The sequence below is a fragment of the Tachypleus tridentatus genome, chromosome 2 (genome assembly GCF_004210375.1).
Source record: "Tachypleus tridentatus isolate NWPU-2018 chromosome 2, ASM421037v1, whole genome shotgun sequence".
In the NCBI taxonomy this organism is placed as follows: Eukaryota; Metazoa; Arthropoda; class Merostomata; order Xiphosura; family Limulidae; genus Tachypleus; species Tachypleus tridentatus.
The window spans coordinates 36,010,299-36,031,575 of record NC_134826.1 but is presented as its reverse complement, the minus strand read 5'-3'; the positions used below and the strand labels follow the sequence as shown (position 1 = coordinate 36,031,575).

The 21,277-nt window shown below is 31.6% G+C and overlaps 1 pseudogene across 1 annotated transcript in view; it reads right to left on the bottom strand.

Annotated features, from left to right (window-relative positions):
- Positions 1 to 21,277, bottom strand: part of LOC143240927 (uncharacterized) — a 169,920-nt pseudogene that overhangs the window by 11,499 nt on the left and 137,144 nt on the right. The window contains exons 15-18 of the transcript XR_013022056.1: positions 15,390 to 15,543; positions 14,325 to 14,430; positions 12,949 to 13,294; positions 9,824 to 10,600 (exon numbers count right to left, since the gene is read on the bottom strand). The product of XR_013022056.1 is annotated as an uncharacterized LOC143240927 (transcript). The remainder of the gene's footprint in view (positions 1 to 9,823; positions 10,601 to 12,948; positions 13,295 to 14,324; positions 14,431 to 15,389; positions 15,544 to 21,277) is intronic.

Below are 21,277 nucleotides of genomic sequence, written 5' to 3'. Positions count from 1 at the left end.
TCCACAAGTTTGTGTATGGTTTGCAAGCGAGCAACTAAATACTAGTAAACCATTGTAAAATTATTCATGCATATATACCATGTAATTCTGACCATACAAATATCTAAGAAGATCATCAAAAATTTGAATCACAGGTCATTCCCTGCCACAATATGAATTCTGAACCTGATTCATAAAGTATATAACAATATTTGTCTGGTTTCTCAGAGTTACATACTCCAAATATGAGCCTCTTCCTCATTTCAACATCCCCTCATCTAATGAAAAGTGCTTTTCAGGCATGTACAGAGTGTGGAACTTCTCTGTGATATGATTATAAACTAGGCATTCTTTGTATAGTCTATCATTACATGGGCTGGGTCGTGCATAATTATTGTTGAAATTTAGAAACTTAGCAATCATACAAAATCTGTCTCTTGGCATGAGACTATTTAAAAATGGTATAGCTTGCATAGCATGTTCAGCTGAGGAGTTTTTTAAATTACACTGGTAAAGAAAAAGTCCAAAAAATTTCCACATTTCTAAGGCAGTGACATCTCTCCAGGAATGAGCTCAAAATTTTGACTTCTGTAGTGTGTCTCTGAGAAACTGTGAAGCATAGCAGTTGGTTTCCTGAAAAAGCAGATCCCTGAAATCATCAGTTAGAATAAGATCTAACTAGTCCATACAGCCAGCATCAACAGGAATTTACATAAGTAGGCCAAGAGTGGCAGTGAATGCAAGGACATTTGGTTTAAAATAATTTCACTCCAGCCATGTTCAAGGTCACTTTGATTTCTATTCAAATTCCTACCTATACCCCTCCATGGCCATGTCCTCTACTACAGTTCTATTCTCTATCAGGAGCCAGTTCATCGGATGGGGGATCATCACCATCCCCAGTGACTTTTTTACTAACATCCTCATCTTCATTGTAAACATCAAGATGTGAGCATCTTTTCATAGGGGCAGCCATCTCAAACTGCTGACATAAGTCACTCACTGAGATAGCCTAGTATATCTACAATTTCCATAATAAGATGAATAGTTCACACTATGGCAAAAAAAGAAACCTTTTTATAGTTACAGTATACAAAACCTGAACATGTTTGTTGTTAGCACTGGAAGGCAACTAACAAAAACCAAACATATTCATTTTTAGCAGTGAGAGTATTAAGATCACAGCAAGGGAAAGTTTTACATTTCTGAAATTAAAATAAATTCCAAATGGGTGCTTGCCAATCTCTGAAATACCAAAAGCCTTTCTTTGTTGAATTTGAAGTCATGTTATTAACAAAACACGTGACCAAAAATTTCTGAATGACCTTACCATATTGCACACACTGTACAATTTACCCATAATTCTCCACTCTTCCAAATTCCATTTGAATTATTGAACAAGTATAAGGAAAACCTTACATAGGTTTTACTTTTCCACCATAATTTTCATTTTACTGAAAGTTGCAGTTGTGATAAATATTGTATTAAATACAGACAGCAGCAGGGAAGATATTACAGATGTAAATACCTCTTTAAAATTCATTTTAATTCTAAAAATGCAAAATTGAAATTAGGTAGACTTACTTCTGAAATACTGAAAGCCACAATATCTTTGCTGTAAAGGAGGTGGGAACTAATTAAAGTATAATAATCTAAGTTATACGAAATGTGTCATTAACTGGAGTCAAAGTGGAATCTAAAACCAAAACTAATTCACAGAATGGGGAAAACTACCCTTATAAACAAACTGAACTTAATGGACATTGAGAAATGAGAGCATTCTTTTCAGTTGGGTATCTTTTCACCCTTTAATTCAGTCAACGTATTTGGCTTAGTTAGTAGTAATAGTGTATAAAATAGTTGGAGCCAAAAAATGGACACAGGTGGTGATATAAACAGGTAAAAGGAACAAGATATCCCGCCCTAGTAGTGAAAGATTTTGGAGAGAGTATGTATTATGACAGAATATACTCCAGAAGTAATAACCCCTATTATCCATAACAATAAAAATGTCCAGTAAGTCATGCAACTAGCCAAATTAGTGAACACTCAGAGAGAATAAAAGAAACACCCATTCAGTACCAAAGGACAGACTCAACAATATAAAGACAGTGCAACGGAAACATCAAAACAAAAAGACATGGTGTGAATATATCCAAAGGATGAGGAAGTCAAAGATACAGGAAAATTTTATGAAATGTAACCTGAAGATCATCGGAAACATCATGATAAACAAGATGGACTAGCTGCAAAAATTTGATAATAATGTGAATCTAGCAAAATCCATAGAACAAAAACCGTCATTAGGTATAAACGACCAATGTTGATTCCCTCAAAAAAAAAAGAAAAGATGTTTTGCAAAAATAGAAACAAACATCCAGTTTCACAATAGAAAACATTTGTAGAAGGAGAACCAGAGTCAAGAAGAGAATGCAACACAATAAGAAAAAAAAAAAAAAGCAATTATCATCTCTTGCAGCCCAAATCTCTGGAAGGAAGGCTTTATCAGAATACAAATACAAAATCTTTCTGGAAAAAGAGAAAAAAACATAAATTGCAAAAATGTTTGAATGTCTCCTCCATGAAGCAAGTAACAAGATAAAAGGAAAATGGATAACAGTGAAACAGTTGGAACAAGTTCAAAAAGAGAAATAAGACAACTTAAGGTCAGACTTAAATCCTACTGAGAACAGTATCTAGGTGTTTGTGGAGGATGTAATAATAATAAAATATGAACCTGAAAGAAAAAGTGGGGCCAAAAGAGGCACATGAACTTTGAGGTACTAAAAGTGAATGAAAATGCAGCTCAGTATCCATCAACAGAAGAATTCAAGCCCCACTAATTAAGGAAGCACATGAGACAAAAACTGAAGCATGCTACTAAACAGTTGGAGGAAGACAAGAAACTCCAAATGATATATCAATAATGGCAGTATACTGCCAGGGAAGAATTTCTACAAGCATGTGACAAAAATTGAGCTACTGAATAAGAGGAACTGAATTCATTAACAAAGGATTTCATAAGAGCCACCTGTAAATGTAAAACATCATCATGAAAGGTGTGCCAAAAGATTAATAGAAGAGAATCCCTATAAAACTGAGATATTTAAAGAAGTGAAGTAGGCCAGCATGGGGTAATATAATGAATTGAATAATAGTACTAACTAATTTTGGACAACACCAAAGAAAAGAGAGAATTAGCATAGAGAAAAAATTCTCTCAAGATGGGTGAATGCCATCCACTGCTGAAAAAACTGAACCTGGAAATGAAAACTATTAAAACTGCAAAAGATGATATATATTGCCATCATGTATAAAACGGCCAAACTGTTGGCACAACCAATACAATACAAGCTCAAGAGAAAGACATGAAGGTAAACAAACAAGTGAAGAAACCACAGCAAACAAAGACTGTAATATTAATTCTTACCTGGCCTGTTGATATATTTCACCACAAATGAAGTATCTGTTAGTATTAAAATACAATTGGTTCAGCAAAAGCAGAAACTTCACTTTCATACAGATCAGACCAAATCTCTGATACAATGATGTAAAAATGGAATACCTAAGAAGACTTCAGGCCATAAAGATAACAGTCTCCAAACACATAACTATAACCCCAGAAAGAGATATGTGAAGAGATCCAGAAAGTGGAAAGGAAACATACAACAAGAAACTTGCTTTAAAGCAGTTGAAAGAAAGAAAGAGAAATTACAAAGGAACTTAAGAGATTCATAAAAACAAAAACAATATCAATCAGAGCTCTAGGTAATAAAAGCATCAAACAATATATGTAACTCAATTAAAATAATCAAGTGAATGAGAACAGTGGTGAAGAAAAAGGATGCCTTAAGACAAGAAAATCATAGCATGTAGATTTCATTATATATATAAATAAATAAGATAAAATAAATAAAAGGATATCACCAGAAGTGACATCACGATAACAGCAAGTAACTACTACACAAATCCAGCTCCAAAAGCAACTGAGCCTGAGCTAAAAACCAGCTGTCATCAAAAAGAAAATAATCAATGACTTTTACACAAAAGAAGCATCCACATGATCACTATAACCATTAGGAACATTATTCTTATCAGTATATACAATGGCAAAAATATAACCACCAGGGGTTACAATGCACTGACAACATTGCTCAGGCAAATTGTGCAACTAAGGCTTCCAATGAATTTAAAGAAATATTAATAATGGAAGAAATAAGTTGCATCAAAAATAAAACTGTGGTAAACTTAACAGCATAGTTGTTGATGAAAAATCTAAATTATGATATGAAAAGAAGGCTTATGAAAAATCCCCTGACACTTGTGCAGTAATTTATATGGAAGGTAGGAGAGTGGAGAGAATTACGTATAAGTGATGCATGCTGTGCATTTTGTGAAGAGCATTCAGAAAGTTTTAGTCATATGTTTATTTACAGCACAAGTTCAAACTCATTATTTCTAAGATAAAACTTTCTGAGTTTAAATAAATTTTACAGTTCTTTTCAGATGTAAAATGTTATACAAGATACTTTTTGATAACAGTGTTAAGTTTAAACAGTTGAATACACTTTATCCATATTTTTCAAACTGTTCATAAGTTAAAAAACCTTTTGTTTGTTTTTTCAATTCAGTTTCAAGTTTGTAAAATTATCTTGTCACATCATTTTAAATTAACCAAACGTTTATGTTTTTCAAGATTATCAAAATACATGACACAGTTTACCTGGAACTTTTATTTCAGAAATTCATATGCAGTAGTACAATCCTATTAAACAATGCAATAAAATAAATAACATATTGCAAATACTAATATTCTAGAAAATGCAATATAATCTTACACAGTTCAATGGGATAAAGCAAAATTATGCAGGGTGTTTACCTTTTCTTTATATCTAATTGCATGTAAATCCAATTAGTTGTGTGTACAATAAGGTTAAAGTTACTAATACTTGTCTGACTTTCCAAGTGCATTAATAAAATAAGCAGTTTTTCCCCCAAAACTGGAGTGTTTTCAAGTATTTCTGTAAGTTTCAAAATGTATCAAATGTATGTAATAATTTTTTGTTATGAACTCTACACTAATGTAAAACTTTAAAAACACAATAAGTACAGAAATAAAGTAATTATACAGTAAATGTACTTAATCACATAAGTTGCGATTCAACATATATGTGAAAGTAAATATATTTAGCTGACAACATCCAAAAACATTAGATTTTGTAAATCATTTATTATGAAACTAGAACATTCAAAACACATAGAGCTAATAAAATGCAAAGAAAATTACTGTACGAAAATTTGGCAAAACCAGAGAATAAAACTAAATTATGTTTTGAACAAATAATAATATCAAAAGCAGTATAAAAAATAATAAACTTTGGAGATTAACAACCTTACCAAAGTAATCAATGATTAACCCATTGTTTGTGGTTGTACTAAGTGTGTACAGAGTTAATGCAAGCTGTACACCATACATGGCACACTCACATTCAACTGTGATAAATCAGTAGTCAACAAGTTAAACTACAAAACTGACAGGTATTAAATATCAGCAGAATGAAATGAAAAACACAATATTAACTACTATATAAGTATTCAATTTGAAGTTAACTGTACTTGCAAATAACAAAAATTGTTTTATAAAATATCAGCATTCAAACCAGATTAAGTCTTCATACTTTCTGGTGCAACGTTACATATCACAAGCACTCATAAACAAATATTTTAGGAAAGACTGAAACAGATACCAAAACTTATGAAAATAACTGTTTATTATCTAAAAACATAATTTCTGACTTAAAACAAAGCAACATCAGTATAACTTTTTACTACAATCATGATGTTAGAAAAGCACTTAAGTTCAAGAAGTCTTGATAGAAATAAATAAAAACCCTGCAGCCCAAGCACTTTTGAAAGGTGGACCTTTCTTCTTCAGGAGCAAACTAATATTATAGGCTTTTAGGGTTTTTATTCATTCCCAGTTTTTACTGCAACATACAAATATCAATCAAAACAAAACTTGTACATAAAAATTATCTTTGGATGAAACACACACATAATAATCCATAACTGATCCAGTAGAATAGAAATGTAAAAAAAAAAAAATTTGTTGTGTAAACTAAAACAGAGGATCTTAAAATGTTCAAATGATAAACTTGGATGCAAAAAATTAACAAAGATAGTCAAATCTTCAGTTTAATAGAAAAGATACAACCATCATTTTCATGTCAGAACTTAAATTACTCAAAAAAGTGGTATTACTACTTTGTTTTACTTTTTCTTATTTTATGCACTTACAAACAACACAGGATTAAACAATCAGCTTAAGTCTAAAATATATCACCAGAGACAGAATGCAGTATAAGTGACTTCATTTGCAGAGTTGAGATAAAATATAGTTGATGAATATGCTTACGTGGTTTACAACAACAAAATAATGTATAACTGCTCTTTAATCTTTTCAACATCCAAAAACAATTTCTTCTTCACAATGTGCAGATTTTTCACTTTTTAGGCCAAAGGATCAGCTGGGAATATCCATGATGTTTAGCCTTGAGTGAATTCACTGAACAATGAAGAAAGTAGATTGATCAGTCAGGTAGTTTTTAAATTCTTCCAACAAAAACTTCAAACTCCATTCTTCTCGGATACACAGCATGCAGCAGGCATATTTCAACACATCAAGGCAATGTTTTATTACACAGTGATCATCATAATGCAAAAGTTAAGACAACTAAAATAGTTCATGCAGCAGAGCATCATGCAGGTTTACTCATGACTACCAACAAATTTGGTTAAAAATCATGGTGGACATTATTCCAGTCTTTCAATAAGTAGGCTCCATATTACTGAAATTAATACCAGACACATGGAAACTCTGAATACATTTTTAAAATTGTACCAATAAGATCATGTGATAATATATTTTTTGCTATGAAAAACAAGACACTACAGTGGAATCCCTCTAAAGCAGCCACCTTTGGGACTGAGACAAACTGGCCTGATTAGAGAGGTTCCACTGTATTTTTTGAGTTTTATTGCTTTTTTGGCACTTGAATTGTGCTTTTTTATATATTATTTCAACTTAATTACATGTTTTATGTTTGTGTAAAAAATTCTCTACCCACTTTATTGTTCCAGGACAAAAATACCTTAATTCTGTAATTATTTTTTACTAACATAATATACTCTGAGAAAGCCAACATGGCAGTAAAATATGTAAGGAAACAGTTACAATTAGCATTCAGCACCTTCTTCAATGTAGTCCTGTCTTTACAGCAGTTAAAACACTTTCCTTAACCAACTATTTTAAGGGTGAATGTAGCTCTTATCATAGAAATATTTAACAAATTATATAAAAAACAACAGTACAATACTCTGAAAAATGTATAATAGAAGAGAACTACAGAGAAAATATTAATAATTCCTGTGCCATGATATATTTGTGATGTCACAAAAACATGTAAGTTTAAGAAGTCTTGATGCAAAATGATAAATATCCAACAACCCAAGTCCTTTTGAAAGGTGGACCTTTCTTTTCAGTTTGCCCCTGAAGAATAAAGGTTTACCTTTTGAAAGTGCTCAGATTATTGGGTTTTAATCATTTTGTGCTATGACATATTAGTTTAAGCATAGCTGTGGTCCATTTCTGTAATTAAAAATATATAGTGTAACTAAAACTTTATGAATGTTTGTGTGTTTTATGTCTGACATTTGAAATTATGTCACTCAGATTGACCAAAACATTAACTATTAGTATATAGACAGTAAGCTCATCCCAAGCTATACAAATGAGAAGAAAACATAATTAGTGAGTAGGTGAGTTGTTGTTTTTTCATAATAAATCTAAATATGAATAAACACAACTGAATATGTACTCTGTATAAATTGGTTTTAAGTAACCAAATAGTTCTTCTCATGAAGAAAACATCTGATAAAACCTCAAATATAACCTTGATAATTTGATTCTACAGAATGAAGATGAGAGTGCTGTTCTTCATTTGGTCTATTTCTGTATTAACAGAATTATGAAAAAAAAAAAAAATATAAGTGCTTGTTTGAGTCATGAATTAATGAAGATCAAGTTTATCCAAATTTGATGGGAGCACACTGAAGACCTGTGTCATATCAAGTATAAATATAAGCTGTTATTACAATGTAAAGTTAACTAAATTTTTAATTTCTAAAAGTTTATTAGTGTGAGCTAAATATAAGGCAGATTTATAAATCAGTGAAAAACAACACCACTCACTCAAATCACATGACAAGATATCATTTACTGTAATCAATAAACATATAAAACAAACTGATATGTTAGGTATTGGAATCTTATGAACCAAAGTAAATACTTTAAGCACATGTTTGAAATCACATTTAAAATGTGGTAAAAATTCAAATATTCTCTGAATTTTTAACACAAGCATTTAGTTTTACATTATAATATTCATACTTATGTAGCAAAAACTGTAAACTCCAACCAACTAGAACTGTCATAATTTATCATTTTTTCCACTACAGAAAACGTACTTACAACAAATTCATAGTACACATACACTATAATTAATTAGACACACAAACAGCACTGATTCATAAAATCTTAATTTATAACTCACTTCCAATTATTTTTACCAAGCACATAGAGAAAATGTTTAATGTTTCCTAGATTTTTGTGCCTAAAACTTCTTCATGACATGACAACAAACACTTATATTAAATACTGCATAAAATTATGTTTACATAAATTATTCCACAAGATCAAAAATTGTAACAAATTACAGAATACGAGTGGCACTCACGTGTAAGCTTGTTAAGACATAAAGGTTAGAAAAATGGATGTAATCTTAATAATGACTAAAAACTATATTCATTAATATGGTTAGGATGATGCACACTTTTCACACATTTTTTTAGCATCTAAATTAAGGAAAGATGTTTCTTAATTAATGAAAAATTATGATGAAATATAACATTCTTTTCTAAACAACAAATCACAGTAAAGTAATTTATGAAGCATTACACACTTACTAGTGATTCTAGATCTCGCAACAGTATATGAAAAAATTAAATATAACAAACATTATGTATAGTACTATTACATGTAGGACTATAAAAAAAGTTATCTATTCTGTAAACACCTTTCAAATATAAGTTTCTCTCTTGAAACATAATCTGGTGCAGTGAGCATATTTTTCAAAAACACACCAAACAAGGAAAATGTTTTAACATTGTGTAATTTTCAGTCATAAAATTTGATAAACATACATGATATAACTGCATATTGTTCTCAAAAGCCACGTTGTTATGAATCATATAATATATACTCTTCATGTATGTGTATGCAGAAAAACCCTACACACCTAGCAAAAATGTTATTAGGGTCAAGCAAACAAATAAAATTTATCTAAAGTCTAACTCACACAGGGCTAAAACTCTATTCTGCATATCATCTTTAAGTTATACTTTCACACAAAAGTGTATAACAAAACATACTTAAGTATTAAGATTACAATTTGTACTTATAACACTAGTTTAAAAATAACATTAACATGCATTATATTTTTTAATTAAAACTGCCTTCTACCAGATCAACAGTATCCACTGGCAAAACAAAATAGCAACAAAAAGCCTTACCGCATCTATAATTATTTTCAAAATACTATCTATATTTCTGGTCAATGGCTAGGACAAAAATTTATCACTTTTAATAAATTATATTTTAGATTTTGATTAAAACTACAAAAGTAGGGTACTTAGTTCCTTGAAAATGGTATTTTCATGTTCTAAGTTTAGTAATTAATAATTTTATTTTATCACTAAATGCACATTGAAATTATAAAGTACTTACAACAAATCTCTTCACTCTTGGTTTTGGTTTTTCTATAGGCTTCACGCTTTCTTCACAAATAGCTTCAAATTTGGCTCGTAGGTTCTTGGCAATGTCCATTTCTGGCAAGCATTCTTCTTCTTCATTTTTTGGTATTTTCTTGTTCAACAACAGGCTGCCAGTGTTCAAACTTAGCACGAAGACTCTTGGCTTTATCAACCTCCCATGTCATTTCATCTTCAGTTTTATAACTACAACGAATAATGTTTGGATCTCTTTCCGGTTCTGGTGATGACTCATTCTCATTATTAACTGCAGTGTACTCTCTTGGTGGAGTAATACATTTGACTGGTTTGCGTCTGGCTTGGACATCAGGTTGATTCTCTAAATTCTTGAACTTATGAAGCATTTTTTTAGCTGTGTCTGTAATAAGAACTTCCTCTACAGTATCAGATGATCGTACTACATTTGGATCTCGGATAACTTCTCTTTCAGTAGACTGATCTTTCTTAATTTCTCTTGGAGGGGTAATCTGAAATTCTTTCCTTTCTATTGGTTCATTTTTATAGTTTTCAAAGAATTTGAATCGTTGTGCTACCTGCATAGAATCAATTTCAACATCATCCCTGAAAACAGGGTCGCTAAACTTGGTGACATCACCATCACCAGAAGAAGACTGATTGACAGTTTCTCTGACCCCACAGCGACCATAGTGAGAAGTTTTGTTTGATGATGAAGAAACATTTGTAGTGGTTGCATCAATTTGCTTGAAAAGTGTTCTAGCTTCAGCTGCAGTTCCTGTAACCAAAATTTAATTTTTTTTTATCTAGATGCAATATTGAATATGCAGGAAAGAGAATCATATGAGCTTAGTTTCAGTAATTTCAAACATTATTTGTTAACCTTCATGTACAAAAGGAATGATTTCAAAACAATAATTCCAATATTTGTACTGCTACCGCTGTTTCATAACATGTAAAACAGGGATACACTATTTCTTGACTACCACTACAACACTTCTATATCATAGATAAGTCAAAACTGTATAAAAAGAGAGTTTTCAAACTTTTAACAAATAATACTCTTTCAATATATCACAGAAACAATGTTAAGTTCTACATCATATATTACAATGAAAAAATAACTCTGCAGCATATAGCTATAATGTTCAGACTCCTCTCTCTCTCTGATTCTCAAGTCAGTAAATATCATTTAAAATGGATGATTTATTAGATCACTGTATAGAAAATTAAAATGTGATTCATAACTATGCATTGTACAATAGCAGAATAAATTGTTTACTTCATAGCCATCCATTTCTTGTAAAACCCATTCATTACAAAAATATACAAAACAGTACTGTAACAGTAGGGAAGAATGAGTTTAATACACTAACTGTTGAAACAATACAATAGTAATTTTCCTTAAAACAGTGATGAATAAATAAAAATTGTACATCAACCCAATGTAATGAATTACAATATAAATGAATATGATTGTCTAATGGGCCATTTACTACTGTATTTTGTCACTTCATATGGAAAATTGTAGTGCATTTAATTTTAAGCAAAAGAGACAAACATTGTTGGCAAAAATGTTTGGGATTCAATACAATGAATGCATCCAACACAAAAGAACTCTAAAATTCACTACATAGCCATATGGATATTTTTCCACTAGATGCCACCATTCCATGTCATTCTACTGAGTGCAAGAAATGGTTAGAAGTGAATGCTTCTATTGTAATGAATTACAATATAAATGAATATGATTGTCTAATGGGCCATTTACTACTGTATTTTGTCACTTCATATGGAAAATTGTAGTGCATTTAATTTTAAGCAAAAGAGACAAACATTGTTGGCAAAATGTTTGGGATTCAATACAATGAATGCATCCAACACAAAAGAACTCTAAAATTCACTACATAGCCATATGGATATTTTTCCACTAGATGCCACCATTCCATGTCATTCTACTGAGTGCAAGAAATGGTTAGAAGTGAATGCTTCTATTGTAATGAATTACAATATAAATGAATATGATTGTCTAATGGGCCATTTACTACTGTATTTTGTCACTTCATATGGAAAATTGTAGTGCATTTAATTTTAAGCAAAAGAGACAAACATTGTTGGCAAAAATGTTTGGGATTCAATACAATGAATGCATCCAACACATAAGAACTCTAAAATTCACTACATAGCCATATGGATATTTTCCCACTAGATGCCACCATTCCATGTCATTCTACTGAGTGCAAGAAATGGTTAGAAGTGAATGCTTTTTTACAGTCGTCATTTCTATACAAAGTAACAAATGGGAGATACTCAATTCATTTTAAATCAGGTTACTCAACATGGCACAATAAATTCATGTGTATGATACTGACATATTAAAAAAAAAGAATATATACATATACATAAATTCAACAACAATAACAAATATATACTCAAATACATTCCTCTCCTTTTACATTACTTCTATTCATGCTTCCATTTAAAAATGTATTTTTCAGTGAATCAATGGAAGTCTCAAAGTTTTCCTGAAATTCCCTCATAAAAAGAAAGATTTTTATTTTCCTAACAAGTTGTTTCTCATGCTGATTGTTCAACATCATCAAACTGACAGATTGTTGTTGATATCAAAAATGAACTTTTAGAAATTGCGAAAATGAATAATTTTCCTATAATGTACACTTGAAAATAATGCATTTTGATATAAAACTTTTTTCAATCATTATCCATTCAGGAGGCAGACATTTATCTATTATATATATATATACACAAATAATTCTTTACAGTAATGCAATGAACATTAAGTCAGGTTTAAAACAGTACCTAACAAAAAAAAAAAAAAAGCAGATTTTTTCCCCCATAATAATGAAATATGTTTCAATATTTTTAATCCTTTATGTTATAGTAGTAATTGCAAAAAAGTTTGAAAATATGTTGGTTAATACAATGCTGAGCATCCATGAAATCAGATAATGCCTTCATTAAGATTTATGTTTTATTGTTCAAAGTATTTTTCTCTTCAAATTTTAAACTAGAAAAATGTTTATATCACCAGGAATTATTCAACACGAATTTTCAGTTAACTTATGAAGATTGAAGGTGAAATTGAAAGAAATGCTTTCAAGATACCTGCTTCACTGAAAACACTGAGATCATCTGCTTTTTCCCGTCGAGTTTTTTGTAGTTTCTCCATTTCCAATTCATTTTCTACATCACCTTTCTCAAACCTTTCCTTCAGACTGACAGTTTTTACTTCTCTGCCTAAGTTAATGGATTCAGTTTTTGAAGGAATGTTATTTTCAGCTTCCTTACAAGCACGTTCATAAACTGCACGCATTGACTCAGATCTTCCAAGACATATTCTCTGCCTTAGTTTAGAGAGTTCCTCCCTTCTATCCACACCTCTTCCTTCATGCTTCCCAACCTTTCCACTCTCCCACTGAGACTTTAGATTAGACATCTCGACAAACTTTACCTGGAAATAGAGAGTACAATAAATTAATTATAGCAATATTACAAAGTCAATAATAATATTAGACCATTGTATAGCACACAATTAGAAAAATTTTAAGGGGATGATAAAAAAAAATGAAAATGATAATATATTAATAATTCAGTTCTTATGTGGTGGAGGGGGCTCTGTGAATTTATGTCCAATACAATGTGTCAAATGAAATGATTTTACATAATGCCTATTTCATAAGTTCAAAAATTAGTAGTTATGTAATAATACTTTTATATTAATCATTTATTAGAACACTGAAACATCTGTAAAAATTCTTTCCCAAATATATTGGTAACTTCCAAAAATTTTTCATTATTAGAAAGAACAAAAATTCACCAGTTTATCAAAAAAAAAAAAAAAAAAAAAACATGTATGTCAAATATTACAAAACCATTGCATCACAGCTTCTTGTTAAGTGATATGTACTTTGTATCTCAAGATGGCTGGTATAGGTATTAAAACTTTTATTAAAATAAAGTAGAGAACAACATTTCGACCTTCTTAGGTCATCTTCAGATAACCTAAAAAGGTAAAAAAAATTGTTCTCTACTTTATTTTAATAAAAGTTTTAATACCCATACCAGCCTTCTTGAGATACATTTTTACTGTGAGTTTCTTGTCATCACACGATATGTACTTTCCTGCATACATGTGTAATTTTTTCACTTCTAGCGTAAAGTCAACAATGCATAGTTTCTATTTAATGTAAGTATGAAAAAATACAAGTATTATTGATAATGTAATCTGATAACATTAGTACTATATCTGCATAAACAACTGAACTGCAACCAAAAATATGATAATATAATTTTACAATTGGTCATGACCATATTTTTATCATGTTCTAATTTTCTGTCCTAATGGATTCAATGTCTTTATTGTACATTCAGGTATTTAGCAATTGCCAGGTATCATAAAAATGTCATAAAATATTTAACAGCTGACTTTCTTTCCTAACTTAAAAAACATGGAATTTTGAATCACGTTGCAAAATAAACACCTTTTCTTTTTTCTTGCTTCCCCTGACAACAGACAAATCATCATCCTCATCTTCACCAGAGCTGGACATCTCTCCATTTTCTTGACCAGAAACAGCAGACTGATACCTTAGATTAAAAACAAATTTAATCACAAAGACATGCACAGCACTCAAGAAGCCAAAGCTGAAGTATGCTAAGCATGGGTATAAATTTCTACTGGTATATATTGGCATATCATTCTACAATAGCAATATGATCTTAATTACAAGTTAGCATAACAGTTAACTAAAGCAATTTACTATATAGCATTGCAACATGGACTGTAGTTAGTAAATTTGAATTAGATTAATGTTTAAAGTATTAGAGATGTACAAAACATTGTCTAAACATTGCAATGGAGAACTAATGCACTATCTAAAAACATTGTAATTTTATATATGACTCACAATTAATCACTCGTATAATTATTTTGCTTTTAATATTTTTGCATAAAACTCAGCACAGAACCTATTACAGTATAGCCATTCCTAGATTTGAAATAATAAACTAGATAGAAAGCAGGAAATCAATAGTATTCATCTCCAAAACTTGGGCTACTCTAGTTTAATCAACTAATGAAATTTGACCACCACTCTTATAGTGCACCAATGGCCCCAAACTCTGGAGTGCATTTTGGTAGAAACAAGATATGTAAACCATGAATCCTCAGACCCACAATGTGGTATCTAATCACTATTTTTATAATTACTGCAGATGTTTCTAATAATTAAAAATGTTCTCAAACCCTTTGATCATTCAAATTCTAAAATCATGTTTTTTCTTGAAAACATCGTAAACTGATTTTAAACTAGTAATATTGAGTGCATTATTAAACTAAGCACTTTGTTATACTTTCAATAATTTCCAGATGTTTAGCTGTGCAGATAATTACACATGGAGATTGTGCAACACATCTGTAGGTGATAAAATAATAACACTTTGATTTTGTAGAAATCTGAATGCATGATCCTAAATTACACTAAAATAAGAATACAAAAAAGGATTCATTAATTACACTATACACATCTGCAATGCTAACAGCTTACTTGGCTAAACGCTGTAGAACACTTTCTGATCTTTGAAGTGAATATTTGTCTGTGGTAGAAGCATAATGAATTTCTTCCTGAGGGGATTCAAAGCGAGATCTAATATCACTCAGGTCTGGAACTGATGGCAGGTCTACATCAACTTGGGTATCACCTAGTAACATCAGAGAGTAACTCAGGTTAGAATAATAAAAACAGTCCCTGGTATATTTTTTAAACAATGATGTGTAAAACATTTATTCTTTCATAGTTCTTATTGATGTTTTCTTTCTAAACAATAAATACTGATAAAAACATTCATGCCTATTTTATGGTATTTCACACTCTACATTTAGAATGCAAAAATTAAAATATCTCTCATAAAATATCCTCAAATATTCTTATTAACAAATAAAACAAATAAATATGCTTCAAATTAAAAGCAAAAGTTAAATCATTTTCTGAACTCGAACTGCTGTTGCAAAATAAACATACATACACTACAAAACTTCAAATGATTCTCAACAGTTCTTCTTTTATTTACATAAACAACTTATGTTCATTTTGCTGCAAACTATAAATGTGGTCTTTTCACTAGTTCACACCTATAAAAAGAAATTAAATATTGTGTGTCAAAGCTACTCTATTAATAAGTTGCAAAATTATTTAGATGTATATGAAATATATGTAATAAAGCTTTCCCATGAAATTATATTGCTACCTTGGATATACCATGTCTAATCACCTCAAAATATGAACATTCATATTGATAAAAGTCATACAGAAGTTTCAACAAAATTACAAAACAAACAAATTAGAAAAATAAATTTTATGAAGCTTCTGAGCTCTTGCTTTCTTATTTCATACTTTTGTGCAAAGCTTTGCATAGCTTTTGTAGTTTTGAAACCAAACACTCAAAGGATGGCACCTTATCAATGCCATACATTGCTAACTCTTAGACTATTCTTATCTGATCAACAATTACAATTTGATTATCAATACTATAGACTACTTACAACCAAAAAGTATAGTATTTTTTGCAATAATAAAATGCAAACAAATAGACCATGCCATATCTATTTTATTACTTATATGTGAAAATGACAACAGTAAATTCTATTGTAAGATTAGTTTGTTTGTTTTTTTGTTTTGTTTTTTTAATTTTGCACAAAGTGCTAGATGTCCATAATATAGCAGTATAAGACTAGAGGGAAGGCAGCTAGTCATCACCACCCATTACCAACTCTTGGGCCACTCTTATACCAACGAATAATGGGATTGATTGTCACATTATAACACCCACATGGCTGAAAAGGCAAGCATGTTTGGTGTGACGGGGATTTGAACCTGTAATTCTCAGATTTTGAGTTGAATGCCTCAACCCACTTGGCCCTGCCAGGCCATTATAAGATTAGTATTTCCTAGTTGAACATGATCTATTTATCTTGCAAATGTATCCAAATTCATCAAAATTTAAAATAACTGGTAACAAGTTAATGATAGTTTGAGCACAATACTCCAAAAGCATGGGATAGTTTTGTCACACTTTCAGGTCCACAATATGAACATATAAACAGTCATGAGCCAGCATTAATCAAACAACAACGTACTCTGGCCAAAAATGATAAAAATGGGTTTAGTACATTAATCAGCTAATAGTGTATTCTAACCAGACATACAACTTTAAATAGGTTTCTTTGTTACTTGTTTGAAAGCTATCAAAAGTATTTTTATTAAAATTCCAAAGTCATATTAAAAAAGGCTATTTTCAATTTTAATAAAAGTATTATAATTTCATGAGAAAAAAAAAGTATGCATTAACATACACAATGCTGCTCTGCCATTAGTAAGTCTATTGTTTCAGTAACATGCATGTGTTTTCTTGTAGCAAAACCAACTGAACTGTCTGCTGTGTCCACCAAGGGGAATCAAACCCCTGATTTTAGTGTTGTAAATCTGTAGACTTATCCCAGCAGGTGACTGTTTCAGTCACAGTATATAAGACTATATTCACTAACATACATGTATCATGTGTCTGGAAAGGATCAGACTTAAACATAAATCAGAATGAATTTGAGTTTGGTGAAACTTACAGAAGCTATAGCATACAGTGAGATGTGAAAATTCTAATTTAGTTTCTAAACTGCACAAAAGTAGGCTGTGTTATGACTAGCTGAGTCTTCAACAAAACCCCTATACTTAATGACAATAGTTCTTGTTGTGTAACTGATGGGTTCACTGGGTCTGTTTTTCAGACCACAGCTAAACAAGTCTTCAGCAAACAGCTCCAATCTCTGTTAATACTAAAGGAAACTTTGTTTCTCTTCAGCAAGATACCATTACCAACATGTTCAAAGGTTATAAAATGTTTGATTTGCAACGTGCACAGCAGCTGTGAATGCAACTGTTGTGGATGTTTTGGCAGCTCTTGAGATAAATCCATCTATTACCCCAAAGATGCTGTGATGCACTTAAAAATAGGTTTGGTGCAAACAAGGACAACAGTGTTACATCCACAGATCAAAAAATCAAGAACAAAGTATTAAACAGACAATATAGAAAGGTTGTATGATCAGATTTGAAAACCAAAAAGAGATAATTAAGTCTTGTGTAAAGACACAAGATGATAAGATGTTGCAGCCACTCTAAAACTCTGTCTCTTTGAATACTTGTAACTTCCGAATGATGCACATCATCCAGGGAAAATGTCAAACCCTCCTTGGTTTGTGTGTAGAGGAGGAAGATAGAAAAACTGTAAAGAGGATAAACTCTGGGGGCACACAAACTGTAGCATTCACAAAGTGAACCAGCTTTAATACAAAGTTGTTGTTGTTTTTATTGAGTAATGGGGGATAAAAGGATAACTGTCTTATGGTAGCTTCACTCCCAGATGCTCCTAACATTACCATTTAGATACATTGCATATTAGTAAATAGAAGGTTTTGGACTTTCCAATGTTGTTTGCAACACTTCCAAGAAAGAACAACCAAAATTTCTTGTTCCTACCACTTAAAAACAGTATGTTGCCTTTGCTTGAGTTAAAAATCCTTTGATAAACTTATGTATAAGCAAAGCTTAAGCCATGAATTAAAGAATACATGACAAACTAGAACACAAAATGCAAAGACATTGCATACTAATTGCCAACAAATGTTTCTTTTTTTATTCTTAGTGGGACTAAATATATAATATTCAATTCATTTTCTAAGCATTTCATTATTTCCACTTTTACCCTTTAGTGAATGAGCAGTGTTCTTCTTATAGCTACGTTGGACTATTTGCTGTATCCACAGAGATGAATTTAACCCCTAATTTTAGCATTGTAAATCCAAAGACCTTCTGTAAATGAATTTATTAACAGAATTCACAGCTATACTTACAAGCTATACTAATTAAAAGTGCAATATATATTATATACAAATATAAGTATTACGTACATTTATAATGATCAGTCAACACAATTTAAACATCTAGTTTTGATAACCATTAAAACCCATTCCTGACAAAGGGCCAACAGATTTAGCACAAAAATGCGTATAATCCCATCTAAGTTTAAGATAAGACATACACGCATATAAATTAATTACCTCTAGTATGCTAAATTGCAATGTACTCTACGAATAATCCAAAATAATTTTGTAAAGAAAGAGGGCGGTAAAAATATTTTTGGCTGTGATCGCTCAAGCTAACACGTGTTAAAACAAAACCGTCTCTAATATGACAGACTGAAAGTAGTACAACAACAGTGTTAGGAAGGTCACCTACGCATGGTCAGGCCCGCCATACACTTTGAATCTCATTGTGAAACAAAACAGGAAGACAACAGCAAAAAATATGCTAATAGTTCAACAATAACAGCCAACAGCCAGTGTTGCAGAACGATGCAAGCCCAACAACTGAGGGTATTATGGTCCAGTGGCTATAGAACAGTCACGCGCTACATGCACTCTTGGGAAATATACGTTTGCACACGCAGTAGTGCGGTGACCACAAATTATGGCCTCCGGGATCAGGGCGAAAAGTGATATGATCAGGTGAATCACCTATTTTCCATTCAGGAAGACAAAGACATCACTTTAGCCATATATCCTCTAATAATTTTTTAATATTTTTAAATTGTTTCGTATATTCGTTTTGTGGCAGTTTATATGTTCCCATCTATTTAATAGCCTTCAGTAGCATTCACTTTGCAATTAAGTTATAGTTTGAGTTGTGTTATATAACTTACAAATCAAAAACCAAATGAAATTTAAAAGTACGTTGAAGATGTATGTTTAGGAACGACTCAAAAACATCACAGTAGCTAAATCAATAACTTGCACACAATAGTGAGAAAGCGCAGATAGTCCTCGTGTGCAGCTTTGCGTGAAATACAAAATAAAGAAATTTGAAAGAATGCAGAGACTATGAGATTGGAAATACTTCAATAAATCTCAACTGAATGAACCTTTAATACTTAACAAAATCAGGGATCTCTACCCACATTTATAGAAAGCAAGTGACTAAGGTACATGTAGTGTTTGCACTCTGTCCACATCTTGTAACATTTTAATTTTTTATTACAGAATATACTTCCTGGTTGGTTAGCAATAAGACTGAGGGCGTATAACGCTAAAAGTCGGTCTAAGATTCAAAGCACAGATGTGATGTTGCTTTGGGTTTAACAACAAACTATAAAATATATAAATAACAAACAATCTATACACTAATTTATGTTTAAATTTAACATATTTCACCCTGACGCCTATATTAATAAATATGCATTACAAATCTTAATAGCTTATATATATATATATCACACTCCGACGTAAAGCAAAATGTTCATAAAGAATGTTTCAGGCCAGTTTACAAAAATGTTCCAAATGAACATATTTCAGGATTAACTAAGTTGATACGTGTGAATTCGACGAAAGTGTACTTAATGAACATATTTCAAGGTAGTCTACGCTAACGAGGCCCGGCATGGCCTAGCGCGTAAGGCGGGCGACTCGTAATCCGAGGGTCGCGGGTTCGCGCCCCCGTCGCGCTAAACATGCTCGCCCTCCCAGCCGTGGGGGTGTATAATGTGACGGTCAATCCCACTATTCGTTGGTAAAAGAGTAGCCCGCCCAAGAGTTGGCGGTGGGTGGTGATGACTAGCTGCCTTCCCTCTAGTCTTACACTGCTAAATTAGGGACGGCTAGCACAGATAGCCCTCGAGTAGCTTTGTGCGAAATTCCAAAACAAACAAACAATCTACGCTAACAGGGTGTGGATTATACGCGAAACGATGTTAGTAAACGAACATATTTGATGGTAAGCTTCGTTGAAATGAGACAGTCGCAAAAAAAGTAAACACATCGATCGGTGTGGTGTATCTTCGCTCAAAGGAGTTTAAGCGGTTTCAAAAACTATTGGTAACAATTTCCTTATACGAAGTTCTTTTATTAATTCCACATCACTGAAAATGATACAGATTGTAGTCTGTATTAGGTACAACTACTGAACTTCAACATTTTACTTTTTCGAATGTTCTTAAAGACGTCGGAGGTGATCCTTTATCTTGAATCATATTTCTGTGAAAACCTGTTACATCATAGTGGTCCATTCCAAGTTAGTGTGGCCCAACACAGTATTGAATATAGTTGGTTTGTATATTTGTATTGGATATTCGCATAAAGATTCATGATCGCTATTCGTAATTTTGAGTTGGTGAATTAAAAGAATAATGCTCAAACATCCTTTGTTTGTGGCCCACCCAATTTATGCTTATTTCAGCAGATGAAAGTGGGATCTATACACCATGTTACTACTGCTACCGCTTCCGTTCCGTAATCATGAACTTATCGGAACAACATCACTGGTAGTGTTGTTACACATTAGCTTGAAGTCACCTTCAGTCACTTATTCTACAACTTACTGCAAATAGA